The following is an 18,888-nucleotide window of genomic DNA, read 5'->3' as shown; positions in this document are numbered from 1 at the left end:
AATAATTTTTCCATGTGCCCTGAACCAGTAGGATAACATGGGGGATCAACAGAGAGTGCCTTCAATAGGAAAGAGCTGGCAATGGCCAGGGTCCCAACTAAGAGACAGCTAGCTCCCCATGGTCCAGGAGAAAAGAGAAAGTGAAACAATGCCATTGTTTTGATTATTAAAGAGTTGAGCCCTCTGATTTTCACATCATCCTCAGGTCTTTAGGACAGAATCCTGTGTTTGTCGAAGGGCCTAGGGAAACTCCACTTGGGGCTAGGCTCTCCCCGGTCTCTGTACACCTCAGACCATTCCCCACTTGCAGAGTTAGAGAAGACCACAATTCACAGTTTCAGTGTGATTCAATATCACAATTCAGAGACTTTTGTGCTTGGAAATAGAACAAAGAATGCAGGGGGCTTTGCAAAGGAGAAGTAGGTGCACGCTGGGAGCACAGTGACTGCAGAGCTGTGAAGAAACTGTCAGAGGAGCCTCATGGCGTCTGAGGAAGCTGCCAGTAGGGGCTCCAAGGAAAAGTGAAATACTAGGGCTCTTCTCTTCCCTTCAGAGCCAAGGTTGTCCAAGACATGACATTTCTGAGGAAAGAGCAGGAGCTCTTATACACCTTGTTAGTTATAGAGCAAGAGAAGACTCAGTGAGAAAGGGCTTGGGGGGAGCTCAGGAGAATGGAGATGTGGTTAGGGCCATGCATTGTGGCCCTGAGAGACATACAGTGAATGCTTTTGTCAACTCCCTAACACCAAGGAGATGCTACCCTCAGCACCTGCTGTGCCCAAAGTAATTCAATACATCAATTTCTTAAAACATTCACTGACATCTAGGATGTTCAAGTTCTTCACCTAGAGAGTCAAGGCAAACAAGAATGTTCCCTTTCCTAAGGGAACTAATCAACCTAGAGTGAGAACCAGATAGATGTACACCCACCTAGATCACTGGGTGGTATTCTTACAGTAGCCAGAACTTTTAGAACATAGAAGAGAGAACATTAATTCCATCAGAAACAGCTGGGAAAACTCAGATGACATTATCTGAGCCCTACAGGAATTTTACCACTTGTTCCGATAGAAAAAGTCCTCTAGACAAAGGGCTGAGGAGGAGTGGGTACAAAGATGAACACCCCGGTGGGAACCAGCAGGTAGGCTGCCCGGGAAGGCCTGGCTGTACAGTGTGAATGTGTTGACGTGCTGTCCTCCACTGTCACCTTTCCCCTCCTCTCTGGGGCACAGAAGCCTGGCCTTGCCCCACACAACTTCCCTCCCATCGTTTCAGAAGCCAGCAAGAGGACATTGTGTCCACACAGAAATACCGTGAAGATCAAATGAGAAAGAGCTCAGTAAACTTTGAAAGCATTATACTAGCATTAACTAATATTTTATAAGGATGAATATGTTGTAGTTAATTGTTGATATTAATGATTTATGATAAACTGGTTATCATAAGGTTCACTGATTCCTTTCAGTCACCTTCAAAGGCAGACAAGAACTTTCGTTATTGACATGAATGCTGAAGCATCTGGGGCAAACTTTGTAATGTCTTCCACCTGGAGATGCATCAAAAATAGGATACCTTGGGGCGCCTGGGTGGCACAGCGGTTAAGCGTCTGCCTTCGGCTCAGGCGTGATCCTGGCGTTATGGGATCGAGCCCCACATCAGGCTCCTCCGCTATGAGCCTGCTTCTTCCTCTCCCACTCCCCCTGCTTGTGTTCCCTCTCTCGCTGGCTGTCTCTATCTCTGTCGAATAAATAAAATCTTTAAAAAAAAAAAATAGGATACCTTGATGAAAGAAGAGAACGAACAGGAGGATAATTTGTGATAAGGCACGTACAGTGCAATGTTAACTGTAGAACCCATCCCTTACCATTCTTAGACGGCATCCGCGGGCACACACAGAGGAAAGGCCATGTGAGGACACGGCAAGAAGGCAGTCATATAGGAGCCAAGGAGAGATGTCTCAGGAGAACCGACCTGCCAGCATCCTGATCATGGACTTCCAATCTCCAGAAGTGGGAGAAAATGTTTCTGTTGCTTATAAGCCTCCCAGTTGATGGTCTTTTTGTCAAACATAGGCTCCTTCCCTCCTGCAGAGACTGGGAGGTGAGGACCCTCACCTTTGATGTTCACATTTGAAAGAGATTGCTCTCAGGGCCTTGAGAAAAATAGTCATGGGCTATAAAGCTGGTAAGAGGAGAAAGAATTTACTATTACAAGTTATTAAAAAGAGTGTTCTAGGGGCTCTTGGTGGTTCAGTCAGTTAAGCTAAGCATTTGACTCCTGATTTCAGCTCATGTATTGATCTCAGGGTCATGAGTTCAAGCCCCCGCACTGGGCTCCATGCTGGGCATGGGGCCTACTTAAAAAGTAAAAATAAAAAAGAAAATTAAATAAAATGTTCTAAGAAAAGGGAGATCAGGAGCCTGGAGCCAGGAATGAGATTATTTTAAGATTAGTCCAGCTGGGAACTAGAACATTAAGGCCGTGTTGCTCATGGCCACCATTGAACTGAGAGCTTAAAATACAGACAATGGCAATCTCACAGGGTCATATTCTCATGGCCACCATAGCACAAGCCAGACAAACCCTCAGCTTGGGAAAGGAATTTTTTTTTTTTTAATTTTAGTATTGTAGGGGAGAAAAAATTTTCCCTCTACCCTCTGAGTTCTTGGCTGAGACCCCTGTACTAAGACAGATCAACAAGAGCAAAAGAAATATAAGTTTATTAATATATATACCTCATGTACACATGGGAGAGGCCCAGGGAAAAAAATAACTCCCGAGGCAGTTTGGAATTGTCTTAAACACTATCTTAACAGAGAAAGGAGAGCAGGGATATAGGACTCATAGGGGAGAGTGAGTACATGATTTTTAGGAAAGAGGAACAGGCCCTTAGAAGAACAGATGAGAGGTGTGAGAGTTTGAGACAAAGTTGGGTGTGCTGTCAACTTTCAGTTTCCTCTCCTACGGTAAGAATCAATCCTTCTTATGATTGCACTTCACAGATGAGAAATCAAGGGGCAAAGACTTGTCAAGTGCACATCAAATCAGCGGCTGGATCTGGCTACTCTAAGCTCTTTCAGGGGGACACCTGTGAGAAAACTGTCCCCCTTGGCTGCCCTTAGATATTTCCACCAGAACACCCCTGAGGCCCTGCAGTGACTTGCCTCCCCCTTTGAGACCCTACCCATCTGGACAAGAACAAATTGAGCCCTGTGAGCAGGCTGTGTGTTCCTACTGAACAGGAGTTTTTCTACAATAGAGCTTTCTGATGGGGGCTGATCTGACTGGGAGCTTTTCTGACCCCGGATGCCCACTGAATACATTCACGTGGATTTGTGAAGAAAGCCACATATTTGGCTTCTTGGAGCATCTGAACTGGCAAGCTTCTCCTATTCAACTCTTTTATTTTATTTTATTTTTTAATCTTTATTGTTTTAGAGAGAGAGTGAGCGAGTGAGAGAGCACATGAGCAGGGGTAGAGGGAGAGGGAGAAGCAGACTCCCCCTGCTGAGTAGGGAGCCCAATGCAGGGTTCGATCCCAGGACCCTGAGATCATGACCTGAGCTGAAGGCAGACACCCAACCAACTGAGCCACCCAGGTACCCTTCAACTGTTTTCTTTGAAGAACCACCTGGTACCTGACCAACACCTTAATCACAGCCTTGTGGACCCCAAGCAGAGAACCCAACCTCGTCATGCCAGACTTTTGACCTGCAGACCTGTGAGCTAATGACTGAGTGCCGTTAGAGCAGATGTCGTCTGTCACACAGCTACAGAAAACTAATCACATACCTTTAGGCTGTGAGGAGAGGGGCAAAGAGAATCGTTTGATGATTAAAATAATTTCCCATCGGACTAGGCTCAGCGTCGTACTTTTCAAACCATGTTTCTCTTTCTCTACCCACATTTCCAAGCAGGTGGCATAGGATAGATAAACACTGCAATGCATACTGCGGCTCTGTACCTTCGCGTGTGCCATCCAGCCATTCCCCACAGCAGACTGGTCCCCCTTTGAAAGACTCGCAAATGGGGCACCTGGCTGGCTCAGTTGGTGGATCATCTGACTCTTGTTCCCAGGGTGATGAGTTCAAGCCCCAGGTTGGGTGTGGAGCCTACTTAAAAAACATAATTATAAATAAATAAATAAATAAATAAATAAATAAATAAATAAATAATTTTTTTAAAAAAGAAAGACTAGCAATTACTTAATGATACACGAACCTACAGGAAAATAAAACTGCCTCAGATGTGCCAGTGCTTTTATAAAAAGCCCTAGCCTCCCGAGACACAGAAATGTATACAAGATAAAGATAGGAATTGCTGGATATTTCTCCTGGAAGCAGTTTACTCATCAAATACGATGAGAATTAGAAAAGAAGCCATTCATCTAGAATATTGCTCTGTTCCCAGAGGCCAAAGGATTACAGGCTGAACTTTGACCTTTGGCTAAGCCAAAGTGGGGCTTGAATTGTGTAGGGGTTACACCTGTGTATGAATTAGACTGTGGAAATCGGGTGGAGAAAGGGTGGGGGAGAATGTGAGATTAGTGAGGCGGGGAGGTCAGGAGAATAGAAGGGGGGGGTGCATGCGGGGCGTGGGGGGAGTAGAGCAGCTGAACGTGAGGCGACGGAGGGGCGGGGTGCCCTCTGTGCAGGGTGCCAGATCCCCACCAAGCTGGACGGGAGGAAGGAGCCCCGACCGGCGCCCTCCCCACGCTCGCCCGGGGTCCTCTCCCCTCTCCCCAGAGGCTGCTTCTGGCGTCCTGGACATGGGCGAGATGCCTTGTGCTGGGCCTACCCGGGAGGGGGAGGGGGTTGCTGAGCAAGAGACGACAGCCAGAGAAAACCACAAAACCGCAAGAGTAAAGTTTCAAAATACTTTTGTGCGCCCGCGGTGACATCAACCCAGGACAGGCGCATGGTGGAGTCTTGCTGCATTTTCTTAGGTCTCACCAACCCATGAGCGCTCCGTGTCGGCGGGGCCTGCAGCCTCCACGGCGGCCCAGGCCTTGGCCCTGGTGGCTGGGCTTCCGTCCTGCTCTCCCGCCCCTACCGCCCACGCCAGCAACTCCCGGAGTGAGTTAGAAGGGAGCTAGTGGGCAGGGAATCAGACCTTGCACCTTGTCCCTTTGTCCTGGAAGCCACCAACCCTGATGAAGTTTGGGAATGTAGGTAGAGTTTGGAGTCCAAGACCGAGAAAGAATTCTTGAGACATCTTTGGTGCAAGATGGTGGTTTTATTAAAGCCCAGGGACAGGACCCTTGGTCAGAAAGCTGTTGCAAGGGGGTTGGAAGAGATGGCTGATGGTGCGTGTGGGTAAGGAAAAAGGGAGGTTTTCAAAAGAACTTCCCTATGCTAAAGAGGACCTGCAAGATACTAGAGGCCTTGCCATTGTCAAGTTAAGGTTGTTTTTCACCCTAGAAAGGCATTAAGTTATTTGTCAATGGGCCGTAGGTTATAAGGACATTTAATTTTATCTACATTTCCTTCTGGAAGTTAGGTTATTGGTAAGAATGCTTTTTTTCTTGTAAATCACTAAGACATTTGTAAATTGAGGGAGACTCCCGTCCTGCAGGACTGTAATCTCTGGAAGTTAACCATTAGTTTTTCCTTCCCTTAGCTTTAGGGCAGCCAAGAGTGCCTGATCCTACCTGATGTTGGGGGTGGGAGTGGTTCCAGGGTGTCATCTTGTGCTATGGCCTTCAGCTCCCTCATCACTGAGAGCTCAGGGTGGGGGGTTGCCCAGCAAGGGAGGGGACCGCACTTGATAATGAAATGGAGGAAATACTTAGATCTATTGCTTTGACATTGCTCTTCCCTCCCCTTGGAGTTCACAGCAGGCAGGTGAACAGAGTAGATGACAAAGGCAAAAGAAATGTAGATAAAATTAAATGTGCTTACAACTTGCAGCCGATTGGCAAATATTGAGACAGAGTATGACCTTCTTCAAGAACTCACAACTGCCTTAACGTTAATGCTTTGCTAGAGGCAAAAAGCAACCTTACCAACGGACACACAGCTCTCCTCTTTGACGCCATGAACATTGATGAGGTTGTGGGATATAGGTGAGGTTCAGTGGGGTGGAATCCGGAGCCAGTGACCAAGAAAGAATTCTTGAGACGTCTTTGGTGCAAACTGGTGGTTTATTAAAGCACCGGGACAGGACCCGTGTCCGCAGCAGGAAAGAGCTGCTCCCCCGGTTGTGAGGGGTGGCTGATTATATACTATGGGGTTGGGGGAGGGAAGGAAAAAGGGAAGTTTCAAGAGAGTACTTTCAGATGTTAAAGAAGACTCACAGGATACCGGAGGGCTTGCCAGTGCACGTTCAGGTTGTTTACCCCTCCCGTAAGGTGTTAGCATGAACATAGTCGGGAACTTCCTGCACGAACATTACACTCTGCCGGCTTCAAGTATCTGCCCATGGGCTGCAGGTTACAAAGACATTTCATTGTATTTACATTTCCTTCCGGAAGCTGGGTTATTGATAGAAATGCTTTGTTCTGGTAGATCGCTAAGGCGTTTGTAAACTGAGGGAGACTCAAGTCTTGCAGGATTGTGGTCTATAGGTTAACTATTTCTATTTTCTTTAGGGCAGCCAGGAGTGCCTGAGGAATGTCATGTACATCCCATGGGGGCGGGGGGAGGGCAGGGTGTCAGTTTCTGCTTTGTTCTCAGCTTGCCTTCTGTTCCCTCATCAAACGTGAGCTGGGCAGTCATGAATCCTGGAGCCAGAGGCACCAAGGAGGAGTGGGAGAACAAGGGACCAGCAGACTGTTTCAGGAGAATCTCCATGGGAGACTGCAGTCACTGGCTCAGGGAATTCTTAGAACACTGGGAGAAAGTGCTGGAGCCCCCAGGTAACTGAGCAGGTTGAGGAGGGTGCAGTAGCTCTCTTTAAAGGTCAAATGCCTTCCTTCCCTGGGTGGATAGGAGTGTGTGTGTGTGCAATTAAAGATCTGATGAATCAGTCAACTGAGTTCTTGGTGGACTGGAGAGGCAGTAACTGCCATAGGCCCTCCCACCATGCTCCTTTCCATCCCCCTTCCTCCTCGCAGGGACCCCCTTCCCTGCTAACCAATGACCCAGTCATCCTGGACTGCTAGGTGGTTCCCAAATCTACAAGCTACATTGTGCTTTTAGCCTTCTCTTCTTCCTGTGTTTTACTTCTCCTTTTGATGAGGACACGGAATATTTGCGAGGTTCAGTGGGGTGGAGTCCGGAGCTGATGACCAAGAAAGAATTCTTGAGGCATCTTTGGTGCAAAATTGGTGGTTTATTTAAGCACGGGGACAGGACCCAAGGGCAGAAAGAGCTGCTGCCCCGGGTTGTGAGGGATGGCTGATTATATACTATGGGGTTGGGGGAAGGTAAGGAAAAAGGGAGGTTGAGAAATACTTTCATATGTTAAAGAAGACTCACAAGATACCCGAGGCCTTGCCATTGTCAAGTTAAGGTTGTTTACCCCTCTAGTAGGGCATTAACATGAAGACAGCTGGGCACTTCCTGGAGGCTGCAGATTATAGGGACATTTAATTGTATCTACATTCCCTTCCGGAAGCTAGGTTATTGGTAGAAATGCTTCGTTCTTGTAAACTGCTAAGACATTTGTAAACTGAGGGATTGTGGTATCTATAGGTTAACTATTTCTTTGTCCTTGAGGGCAGCCAGGAGTGCCTGAGGAATGTCAGGTACATCCCATGGAGGGGGTTGGGGGGGTGGGGGTGGGGGGGTGGGTTTGCAGGGTGTCAGTTTCTGCTTTGTCCTCAGCTTGCTTCTGTTCCCTCGTCATTTCCCCCCTGAACAATTTTGACCCTTAAATCTTTAAGGTTGTTGAAGGTGGAAGGTCTCATCTTCTGTAATGTCTTCCTGCTGGATAGGGGTGTAGAGATGTCCCTACCTATGGGTCAATATTGGTCAGTTTGGGGAATTTATAGGGGAGTCACGAAAGGGGGAGGCAGCTGAATCGAACGCAGACAACATAGATGAACCTCCTTGAGTAGAAGGGATCATCTGTTAGCTGGAAGTTACGGCAGTGAAGGAGTCTTGGCACTAGGAAGGGAGATACCAGAAATGACAAAATAAGGTTAACATTGAAGCAGGAAGAGAGATCTGAATAAAAAGGTCTTTGATAGTTGACCTCAATTATTTTCCTCCAGTCCAGGAGTTTAAAGCAATCACTAAAGGAAAGGGATCATTTAAAGCACCATTTTGATTACTCATGTCAGGTAGAAACCCAGATATGTTTTGTTGTAATCTGGACTGTACACACAGTATTCTGTTTTTATGCTAGCACAAGTTTCACCTTATGTAGCAGTTACAAACATCTAATATTCTGTTTCTTAAAGCTGCTTTACATGTTTGTATTACCCTAGCATTCAATAGAGAAACGCTATTTTGAGTGTCATTTAGGGCTTCGACCATGAACTTAAGAGTTTCCATGTGCCAAACAACATTCTCCAGTCTCAAAAAGGTAACAAAGAGAGATGCTAGGTGGTCATACCAATGTAACACAGAACATGTCCACTATGGTTTTAAACTTGGAAGGTTGGTAATGGCTTTAATAATGCATCCATGCGTCTAGGCAAAACCCAGAGTACAGTAGCCTATCCAGCCTGGGGGAGGCCACGGCCAGATCAGAGCTGCATAGTCATCGGGTCCCAGCCAGGAGCCAGTCATGTAACACTGGGCCTCCTTGAACTGCAGTCAGGATTTCAAGGGCCACTTGGTTTTGGAGGACCATACATGCAATGATTTCAGGCCCCTATTTGATTGGGGAGTTATGGCTTGATAATAATCCCCTTTTTTTCCCAAATTGCACCGTGAGCATGGAGGACCATATTTGAAGTCAGTATAAATATTTTTAAGGCTTTTGCCAACTGCAAAGCACAGGTAGGCGTTCTGCTTTGGGGGCAGACATGTTTGCTGACAGGGCTTTGCCCTCAACAGTCTTGAGTTAGACTTGACTGTAACATACCCAGTTTTTCTTACCCCTCTTTTCCATGAAACTATTACCGTTGGTGAACCAATTGTCCTCTGTGTTTTCAATAGGGACATCTTAAATCTGGTTGACTAGAATAGACAAGATCAATAACCTCTGAACAGTTATGCTCTATAGAAGTACAGTGGTCAGGTCCAGGCTTAAGGGTAGCTGCGTTTAAAGTCTGACAGGTTTCAAGTATTATTCCAGACATACCTATAAGCATAGTCTGGTATTTAATTAAGTAGGCTTCCCATTATCCATTGGTTGCTTTTGGTCTTGGACCTGATGTGAAGTCATTACAGTCAGAGACTGTCCCAGAGTGAGCTCTGAGGCTCCTTTTACCAGGAGGGCTGTTGTATGCTCGGTTAAAGCCTCTCCTTATAATTGTACATCCATAGAGGTGGCTTCTAGGATTAAATATAACTATGCAGGATGAAAGCATTAAGAAGCCTTCTTTGTTTGAGGTCTAGCCTTAATATCTTAACAAGGAATCACTGGCGAGTGGGGAGAAGATTTGTCAAGAGATAAAGGCATCACCAAGTCATCATCCAGTCCAATCACAAGGAAAGTGGGGTCATGCATTATCTCCACAAGCCCATAGTTAACCCTATGGAGTGGGGTATGCTCTGGCTTTTAAGGAGTGATTTCATCATCCCAGCCACAGAGAACTGGTCAAGGTGATAGCTTTGTTGGGGAATCAATCTTATTTCCCAGCTGTTCAAATAATTAATTATATGCCCATGGGGTCCTGTTATTGGCCCCACAGAATAAAAAGCATGGTGGTTATCTATACACGAGCTATTGTATAGAAATAGAAAAAAGCTATTTCTCTTAAGCTTACCTCAAGTTGTCTAGCTTAAGCAAACATTTAAGGACAATCAGATCTAGAATTTAACATCCACAAAGGTGGGTTATTTAAACATAATTTTTCTCTCTAAAATAACCCTCATTTCCAGAGATAGCCAAATCAGGACTAATTTGTTTGCAAAACAAGTCCAGTTTTAACAGACCTGGCATAGTTATTTACATAAGCTCAGCAAGAATAGTGACTGATCACACAGATCTTTTAGAATCTGCTTTGCTGGAACTTTTATAAGGAATCTCCGGGTTGAACTTTTAGTAGCCTCTCCAGGCCAGAAGCCAAGCCAAGTACTTGCCATCAGACATGCCTGCAATACCTGTAGATTTGGGCAAATTCCTCTTCATGAGGTCCCCAATATATCCTGAGGTTCCTGCACCTGCCGGGAAGTGACATTCTTTACTCACCTGGTGAGGCTGCTGGGAACTCTGTAAGCAAAGTATCAGGCCAGCATTTCCAAGGGGCTTTATGGCTCCAGGCTTCATACAGTCAGCCTTAGTTCCTGAAAGCTGTTTGGTCATATCTGAGTCTATGTATGTCTCTCAAATATGACATTCCAGTCAAAGCTTTGGTATAATAACCAATGTTTCCAATGGTGTCCTGTTACAAGGAGAACAATACTTATTGAACTTATGCAAATGATTATGATTGCCATGGAAGAAAGAATACTTACTCAGACCTTTTTAATTTCAGAGGGTTCAGGTAGAGAGGAAAGTTAAATGCTTTAATTCGCTTTATTATTTCTGTATATCACTGATGTCTTAAGAGCAAGTTTCCTCAATCTGGAAGAGCAAACATTAGAGAGCCAATAATGTTTTAAACAAGAGTCACAACACTTTAATCTTTTAGTTAATTTAGTCCTATGTTACTAATTCTTCCTTAGCTCGAATGCAGCTTTAGTTAGTTCTGGAAATTCTTACCCATTTCAGTTTTAGGGTTGTATAAAGATATCGAATACCTGTATCTGTCCTAAAGTCCTTTACATGAATTTCATTGAAGATGAAACTCATTTTGCAAGACAATAAGAACAATTTAAGTAACAAAAACGCAGAATGGACATGGTTTGAGATCTGATGAGATGAGAGTTTACAATATAGCTGGCAAGGAAGTCAGGTTATTTCTGTGACACACAACACTTCCATAACCAGAATAGAGTGATGATGACCTTTATTAAAACTTTAGGAATTGCATATTATCTCTAGAATAGTTACAGCATTTACCCAAATGTAACCTAAGGCTTATCATTAATGTTTAACAGTGCTTCCAGAGTAACTCAGCACACCAAAGAAAAAGGCCTACTGAGTTAAAGAGACTTCATTTACAACTTAAATCTTGGTAAAGTTTGTTAAAACCTTAAAATTATAGCACATGCCTGAACAGAATTACAGATCACTACAAAACTACTTTTATTTAACCAAGGTGACAATAAGATTTGAAAGGCAAATATTTAGGGTTCTATAGTTGTTAGCAAAACTTAGCTCCTTTAATACTGAGAAGTTTTAACTAAGTGATCGAAGACCTGTTAATGACAAAACATAGAAACTTTGTTTTCTGGGCAAAGAGAAAACTGTTTACATTTTCGTATCCAGAGCAGATGAACAATTCGAGAAACCTTTGAACTTTTGAACAGAGAGAAAGCAGACTTATGTATCATACCACTGTACTTTAAAAATCCATTCATTTCACTCTTAGTCTGTCTTGACCACACATAAAATTCCGTTCCAAAGTTATCCCATCATAAACCTTCTACAACTTTCTTTTGCATTCAGATTTTATCCCATGCTATCTTTCCAAACAACCATCTTATTTAGGACAAAATTGCCTTCTTACATATCTCCTACTTTTGTACATACAGAGTGGCTTCCCTTATTTCCATCAGCCTTCATTACATTTAGTAGAATTTTGCATTCTTTAGACACCTTAGTCTCCAGTGAGAACAAAGTAGTAACCAACTGAACTGTTACACCAAAACGTTTAGATGGCAAATTTATGAATCAATTAAGCACAAAACATGTCTAACAGATTTAAATATCCTTTGTTTCTTTGCAATAAGAAGTCAAAAGCACAAATCTACATCCAGTAATCAATGCTTTAGCACTGTATCCTATTTTAGAAAGACCTAGATGTCCAACAAATTCAATTCCATTTACCATCCAAGCAATAAAGATTCAGGTTACCGAAGACTTTGAAAGCAAGCTATTTTAACAATTACCCATGAAAACTTTGAGACAGACAATTAACCATCATTTTAGTCATATTTTTACTAACGACTCACAACAGAGGTAACAAGTTTGACCTTTAGTAAACCTTGATAGATTAGAAGTTTTACATGTAGTGTTGATAACTTAAAGACATGTCTATTTTAATTAAACCAACAAGCTTAACTTAAATACTGAATTATGTTCCACCTGGATCCTCCCCATTGTCAATTTTTACCTGAGACACTGGTGGGGAAACCTGGAGTGCATGGTGTTAAGTCCAGGGGGTGCTCTTCTTGCTCCTTGATGGTGTGGGTAGGAAGAGCCATGGTGCCTGAGGCACCGAGGATGGTACAGAAGCCAGTCAAGGAGGCCGCACCCAGGTGGTGCAGAAAGAAGGGGGAAGGGGAGACAGTGGAGACAAAGTGCTGCCAGAAGGCAGAGAAAGGGTTCCCGGTTTTAGAGCTCATCAGCTTCAGCTCCAACAGGAGCAGACGCCATGTTTTCCCACCAACAAGGGGAAATAGGCAGTCCATGTCGGGCCAGAGAAGACAGGGAATTTCCCCGAAACAAAGAGAGTTTCGGCAGCTGCTTGGGAATATTCCTTAAAGTCTCCATCCCGAGGGAGACTAACTAGTTGGCTCCAGTTATAGCCATTAACCCGGGAAATGAGTGAGGGAGAAGCCCCCACATCTGTTAGAAGTAACAGTGAGAGAAGAGAGTCAAGTCCCCTTTGTCTGGGATGGCCTGTGTTTCCTCCAGGAACCTGGGTTTCCTCGGAGGAGGCCTATTTAGATAATTATCATCCAATACGTCAGGAGAAAGTTTACTAGCTGACCCATTCGGGCAAACACATTCTGCAAGAGGCCCTTAGGTCGGGGTCCTGGTGTAGAGCAATGAAGGCCTAGGTACGAGCAATGAAGGTACCCTAGGTCCGTTTGCCCTGTTCCTCACAGAAGAGATCTAACCAATAGATCCCACTGAGGCCGAGCAGTGTTACAGGAGCTCAGTGCTTTCCTAAATTTTGCAATCTGAATTGTTTCCAATAGGTTAGAAGACACCCCAAGGGAGAGTCCCTGGGAACCGAAGAAGCAGCCTACTGAGGCCACGCTCAGAAAAGTAAAGAAGGTCCATTACCAAATCCCCCCCGACTCCCTGGAAGTATTTTACCTTGGCTTGAAGAACCAGCTGTTTTTAACCCATGGAGAAAACTAGAAAAGTTTAACAAGGGGGAATTACCAAATTTTGTAGCCTAAATAGTTAGTAGAGGACATTGATGGAAAACAGTAAAGACAGAAATCCATCATGTTCTAAGCGACATTCCAACACATGTGGTCCTTACAGCCAACTTCCCTGGGAAACGTCCCTGGTTGGGTTTTAGTTCAATCGGGTACTGGTTTCGGCCGGCTCTGAGTGGAGGTCCCGCAGGCAGAACCAGCTAGACCAGGAATGTGGAGGGGATCGCATTAGATCAATCAGGAGGAAACCTCACACGGGAGTCTTAAGATTGGCAGCCGTGCTAGTCACTTAGGTGGCTGTCCCGTGCCCAAGACAGACGACTTTGTATAAGGACAGCAGTACAAAGGGGGCATCGAGTTTCTGGGTCTTATTACCATCCCGGCCAGGGTACTAACTTCCAGCCAAAAGGCAGGCTTTTTCCTCCCCATAGAGTAGCCATGGGCTAGAGGATTGCAGCCTGACCTAGCGACATGAAAGTGTTCCAAAAAGACCATACTCCTTGAAGAGCCCCAGAAAGGAGAGTAAAGGGAGAAAAGGGAAAGTACTCACCAGTTTTGCACCGAAGCTCAGAGTCCAGATGTAAAGATTCAAAGCCCCACATATGGGCGCCAAATGATGAGGACACGGGATACACGTGAGATTCAGTGGGGTGGAGTCCGGAGCTGACGACCAAGAAAGAACTCTTGAGGCATCTTTGGTGCAAAATTGGTGGTTTATTTAAGCACGGGGACAGGACCCAAGGGCAGAAAGAGCTGCTGCCCCAGGTTGTGAGGGATGGCTGATTATATACTATGGGGTTGGGGGAAGGTAAGGAAAAAGGGAGGTTGAGAAATACTTTCATATGTTAAAGAAGACTCACAAGATACCCGAGGCCTTGCCATTGTCAAGTTAAGGTTGTTTACCCCTCTAGTAAGGCATTAACATGAAGACAGTTGGGCACTTCCTGGAGGCTGCAGATTATAGGGACATTTAATTGTATCTACATTCCCTTCCGGAAGCTAGGTTATTGGTAGAAATGCTTCGTTCTTGTAAACTGCTAAAACATTTGTAAACTGAGGGATTGTGGTATCTATAGGTTAACTATTTCTTTGTCCTTGAGGGCAGCCAGGAGTGCCTGAGGAATGTCAGGTACATCTCATTGGGGGGGGGGGTTGCAGGGTGTCAGTTTCTGCTTTGTCCTCAGCTTGCCTTCTGTTCCCTCATCAGAGGTGGGGCAGGGTCTCAGATCTATGCCTGGGGAATGGTGTCATCTTGTCACAATCTAACCCAGGGTTGCCCTAGACTTTTGATGTGAAAAAACAAAAAACTTTGCTCTCTGGGGATAACATGATTAGCTCACCAATTTTTGTAATGTTGTAACAGCTGTTCCATTATCTGGCATTTCTGTCCAGACCACGAAAAGATGACCATGTTAAACCAGCCCTCAGTGGCAGGAACAGACATTGACGACAGTCTGGCCGCCAATCCAACGCGTGGTCTTCTCCCGCAGGTGGGTTTGCTAAGAAGCTAACGAGGCTGCAACTTCAGAAAGCTGCCTTTACTCTGCCTCCTCCCGCGGCCCTTGAAGGGGCCCTTGCAAAGGGTTGACTTGGTCATTTTGAAAAATTTGCAAAAGTAAGCTATTTGCTCACGATCATTTAGGCCTGTCAGTTTAACTCTGACGCTGTTTCCATCAGATGTCCCCCATGTCGGGTGGAACTGGAGTGGCTGCTGGCATTTTTTTTTTTTTAAATTCAGTTGAGAGGAAAATGAGCTAGGAATAGATTTATTTTGGTTTAGTGAGATATATTTATGTGTTCACACACACTTCCCTGTGCAGGTAAATTATTGCTATGTGCAAACCACAGGTCCACCATGCTGACTGACTAGATGTCATAACACAAAGGTACAGGGCCACACGGCAAAGTGACATGGGAATTAACTTATCTGTTTACATACTAATATGCCCTATGGCACCTGGCTTAGTTGCAAGGATAAATAATAATGTGATATATTTACAATGAAACGCTATATAGAAATCAGTAAGGAGTAAACTGCTACACAAAACATGAATGATTCCCATAGATAGGAAGGTAAGAGGAAAATGTCAGACCCAGAAGAATATATACTCTAGAATCTATTTATGTAAATTTCAAACTGGACAAAACTGATCCTTGGTAGTAGAAGTCAGAAGAGTGGATCCTGATCAGGAAATGATCTATAACTTGATCTGACAGGTGATTATGCAGGCACATTTCACCTTTAAAAAGACATCAAGCTGTTATACACTTTACTGCGTGAAAATATTACATTTCTTTTTTTTTTTTTTTTGGAAGGATGTAGATTTTTTTTTTTTTAAGATTTTATTTATTTATTCGACAGAGATAGAGACAGCCAGCGAGAGAGGGAACACAAGCAGGGGGAGTGGGAGAGGAAGAAGCAGGCTCATAGCAGAGGAGCCTGATGTGGGCCTCGATCCCATAACGCCGGGATCACGCCCTGAGCCGAAGGCAGACGCTTAACCGCTGTGCCACCCACGCGCCCCAGAATATTACATTTCAACAAAGAAAGTGTAAAAAAAATTCTAAGGAGATATTTCAGTTTTCATTAATGTCTTGATAAACTGGTAGTTCTCTTGTCAGGAATATCCTCATTGGTGAATTAAATTATAAACACATTATACACTTTTTCTGAATAGAATCAGATATATATATATAGTGAGAGACAGAGACACAGATGGCCAGAGAGAACTATTACATGACAGAGAGCACCAGACCCCACTAACTAATCCCTTACCTACATCACTGCTCTAGCCTTACACATTTCTTTCTTTCTCCCATTGCTGTCATCATCCTTAAAATGTCCTCCCCAGGTTCACCCAGACCTCCCAAACTGAAGTGTAGCAATTTAGAAAAGTTGGCAGCTCTGGGGTTAAAGTCACAGTTCCTGGGGCTCTCTGTGGAGTCCAAAGTTAAGATTCTTTTTTTTTTTTTTTTTTAGATTTTACTTATTTTTTTGTTTGAGAGAGAGAGAGAGCATGTGTGTGTGAGAGAGAGACAGAGCGGGAGCAGAGGGAGGGACAGACGGATAAACAGACTCCACGCTGAGCACGGAGCCCGACATGGGGCTCTACCCCAGGACTCTGGGATCATGACCGGAGCTGAAGGCAGATGCTTAACCGATTGAGCCACCTAGGCCCTTCCAAAGTTAAGATTTTGATGACAAAAATAAACCAGTCCCATTCAACAAGGAGCAATGTTACTAATGTGGGGAATGATTCAACTCTTTAGCTGTTCAAAAGAACACTAATGTTCAGCCTTCTTTGTTTTAAGTATGGGCCCTGTCATGAAAAGTAAGCTTACTGAATAATAGTGACCAAACATGCCAGGCACGTATAAGCAGACAGGGGCCACTGTCCAGAAAGGGCCCATGCTGTGAGTGGTACGGCAGCAGCAAGAGCCCGGCCTATGTGTACACCAAGACTTGGAGTGGGGACAGTAGCACGGTCGGCCCAGCTGATCTCTTCCCAGGGTAGGGGATGCCATGCACAGAGCTGCAGGAACACTGGTCTGCCTTTAACCCCTCGTGGAAGGTGCCTGAGGACGACTTACCTGCCTCAACAGAGCAGGCTGGAGTTTAGGCCGCATGCCCAGCCATGAAGGGGACTGGTAAACAGGGAGGAAGGCAGATGACCCATTTTAGAAACTAGGTCTCAACAGTGAGGGCTTAAAGGAAACTGGGCGTCCATGGACACTTGGGGTTTTGAACTCAGCCAACTTGTTTCTGGCTGCATGAGTCTGCTGTTGAAGGGATACAGGTCTGGACAGGGACAGGGCAGGATTCAGCTGGTGAATGTTGCCCAAGATGAACTGAAGGGAGATGGGAGGCAGGGCAGGCCCAGGAAAGCGTGGGTCAGAGATAAGGAGTACAAACGTGTCCACCCATGCTTCCTCCCGGCTCTCCAATCCCCTTTGGTCTGGGAAGGCAGCCTCTCACAGGTCTTCCCATCAGAGGGAGTGTGCCACGATGGGTGCGACACATTCCTACTTCGTTGTCTCTGGCATCTCTTTGCATTACTTTTGCTGATGGGGCAGAGGAGAGAGGAGGTTAGCCGAAACCAGATGATGAGGAAAAGAGCTGATGGGAAGTGTGTTAAGTCAGGAGACACTACGCAGGGGTAGACCCAAGAAAATCTATCCAGAATCTAGCATAAATACGTTTTCCTTTTTCCTCTTTAGTCTGAAGAGAGTTCCAGTGCCAGAAAGCAAGGCTCGGCTCTCCAGAGCTGACAGCAGCTGCCTCACCTGTTCTTTCACTCCCATTGTGGCCCCAGAGTGTCAAGAGATCCAGAAAGCCTTTGATACCTCATGACTGTCCCAACGTCTCTTCACACTAATCAACCATTTCAAGGATTTGTGAACTTCAGGATAGAAGTTCTCCCTGGGGCACCTGGGTGGCTCAGTCGTTAAGCGTTGGCCTTCGGCCCAGGGCATGATCCCAGGGTCCTGGGATCAAGCCCTGCATCAGGCTCCCTGCTCTGCTGGGAGCCTGCTTCTTCCTCTCCCACTCCCCCTGCTTGTGTTCCCTCTCTCGCTGGCTGTCTCTCTCTGTCAAATAAATAAATAAAATCTTAAAAAAAAAAAAGTTCTCCCTGATATCCCTTCCCAGGTTAAGCCTCTTTCTGCTAGTGGTCCACCCTGGACATAGGCATACCGGAGGGGGCTGTAGGTCTACGCTGTAAGGATGGGGGCTGGACTCTGGAAACCACTATGGAGTTTCCTCAAAAAGTTGAAAATAGAGCTACCCTACAACCCAGCAATTGCACTACTGGGTATCTACCCCAAAGATACAAACATAGTGATCCGAAGGGGCACCTGCACCCCAGTGTTTACAGCAGCAATGTCCACAGTAGGCAAACTATGGAAAGAGCCCAGATGTCCATCAATGAATGGATAAAGAAGATGGAATACTACGAAGCCATTAAAAAAATGAAGTCTTGCCATTTGCAATGACGTGGATGGCACTAGAGGATATTTGCTAAGCGAAATAAGTCAATCAGAGAAAGACAAGTATCATATGATTTCAGTGATGTGTGGAATTTAAGAAACAAAACAGAGGATCATAGGGGAAGAGAGGAAAAAAAATAAAGCAAGATGAAACCAGAGAGGGAGACAAACCATGAGACTCTTAAACACAGGAAACAAACTGAGGGTTGCTGGAGGAGAGAGTGCGGGATGGGGTAACTGGGTGATGGACATTAAGGAGGGCATGTGATGTAATGAGCACTGGGTGTATAAGACTGATGAATCACAGGCCTGTACCTCTGAAACCAATAATACGTTTTATGATAATTACTTGAATTTAAATTTAAAAATGTTTTTTAAAAAGGCAGGGGGTCACCTGGGTGGCTCAGTCAGTTAAGGGTCTGCCTTTGGCTCAGGTCATGATCCCAGGATCCTGGGATCCAGCATCCAGTCAGGGTTCTTGCTCAGCGGGGAGCCTGCTTCTCCTTCTCCCTCTTCCTGCCACTCCCCCTACTTGTTCTCTCTCTCACTCTCTCTCTCTGTATCAGATAAATAAATAAAATCTTAAAAAAAAGAAAAAAAGAATGGGGGTTGGGCAGCAAAGGAACCA

This window comes from Ursus maritimus, unplaced genomic scaffold (genome assembly GCF_017311325.1).
Source record: "Ursus maritimus isolate PB19 unplaced genomic scaffold, ASM1731132v1 scaffold_13, whole genome shotgun sequence".
NCBI lineage: Eukaryota > Metazoa > Chordata > Mammalia > Carnivora > Ursidae > Ursus > Ursus maritimus.
Note: the sequence above shows the minus strand (reverse complement) of the source record.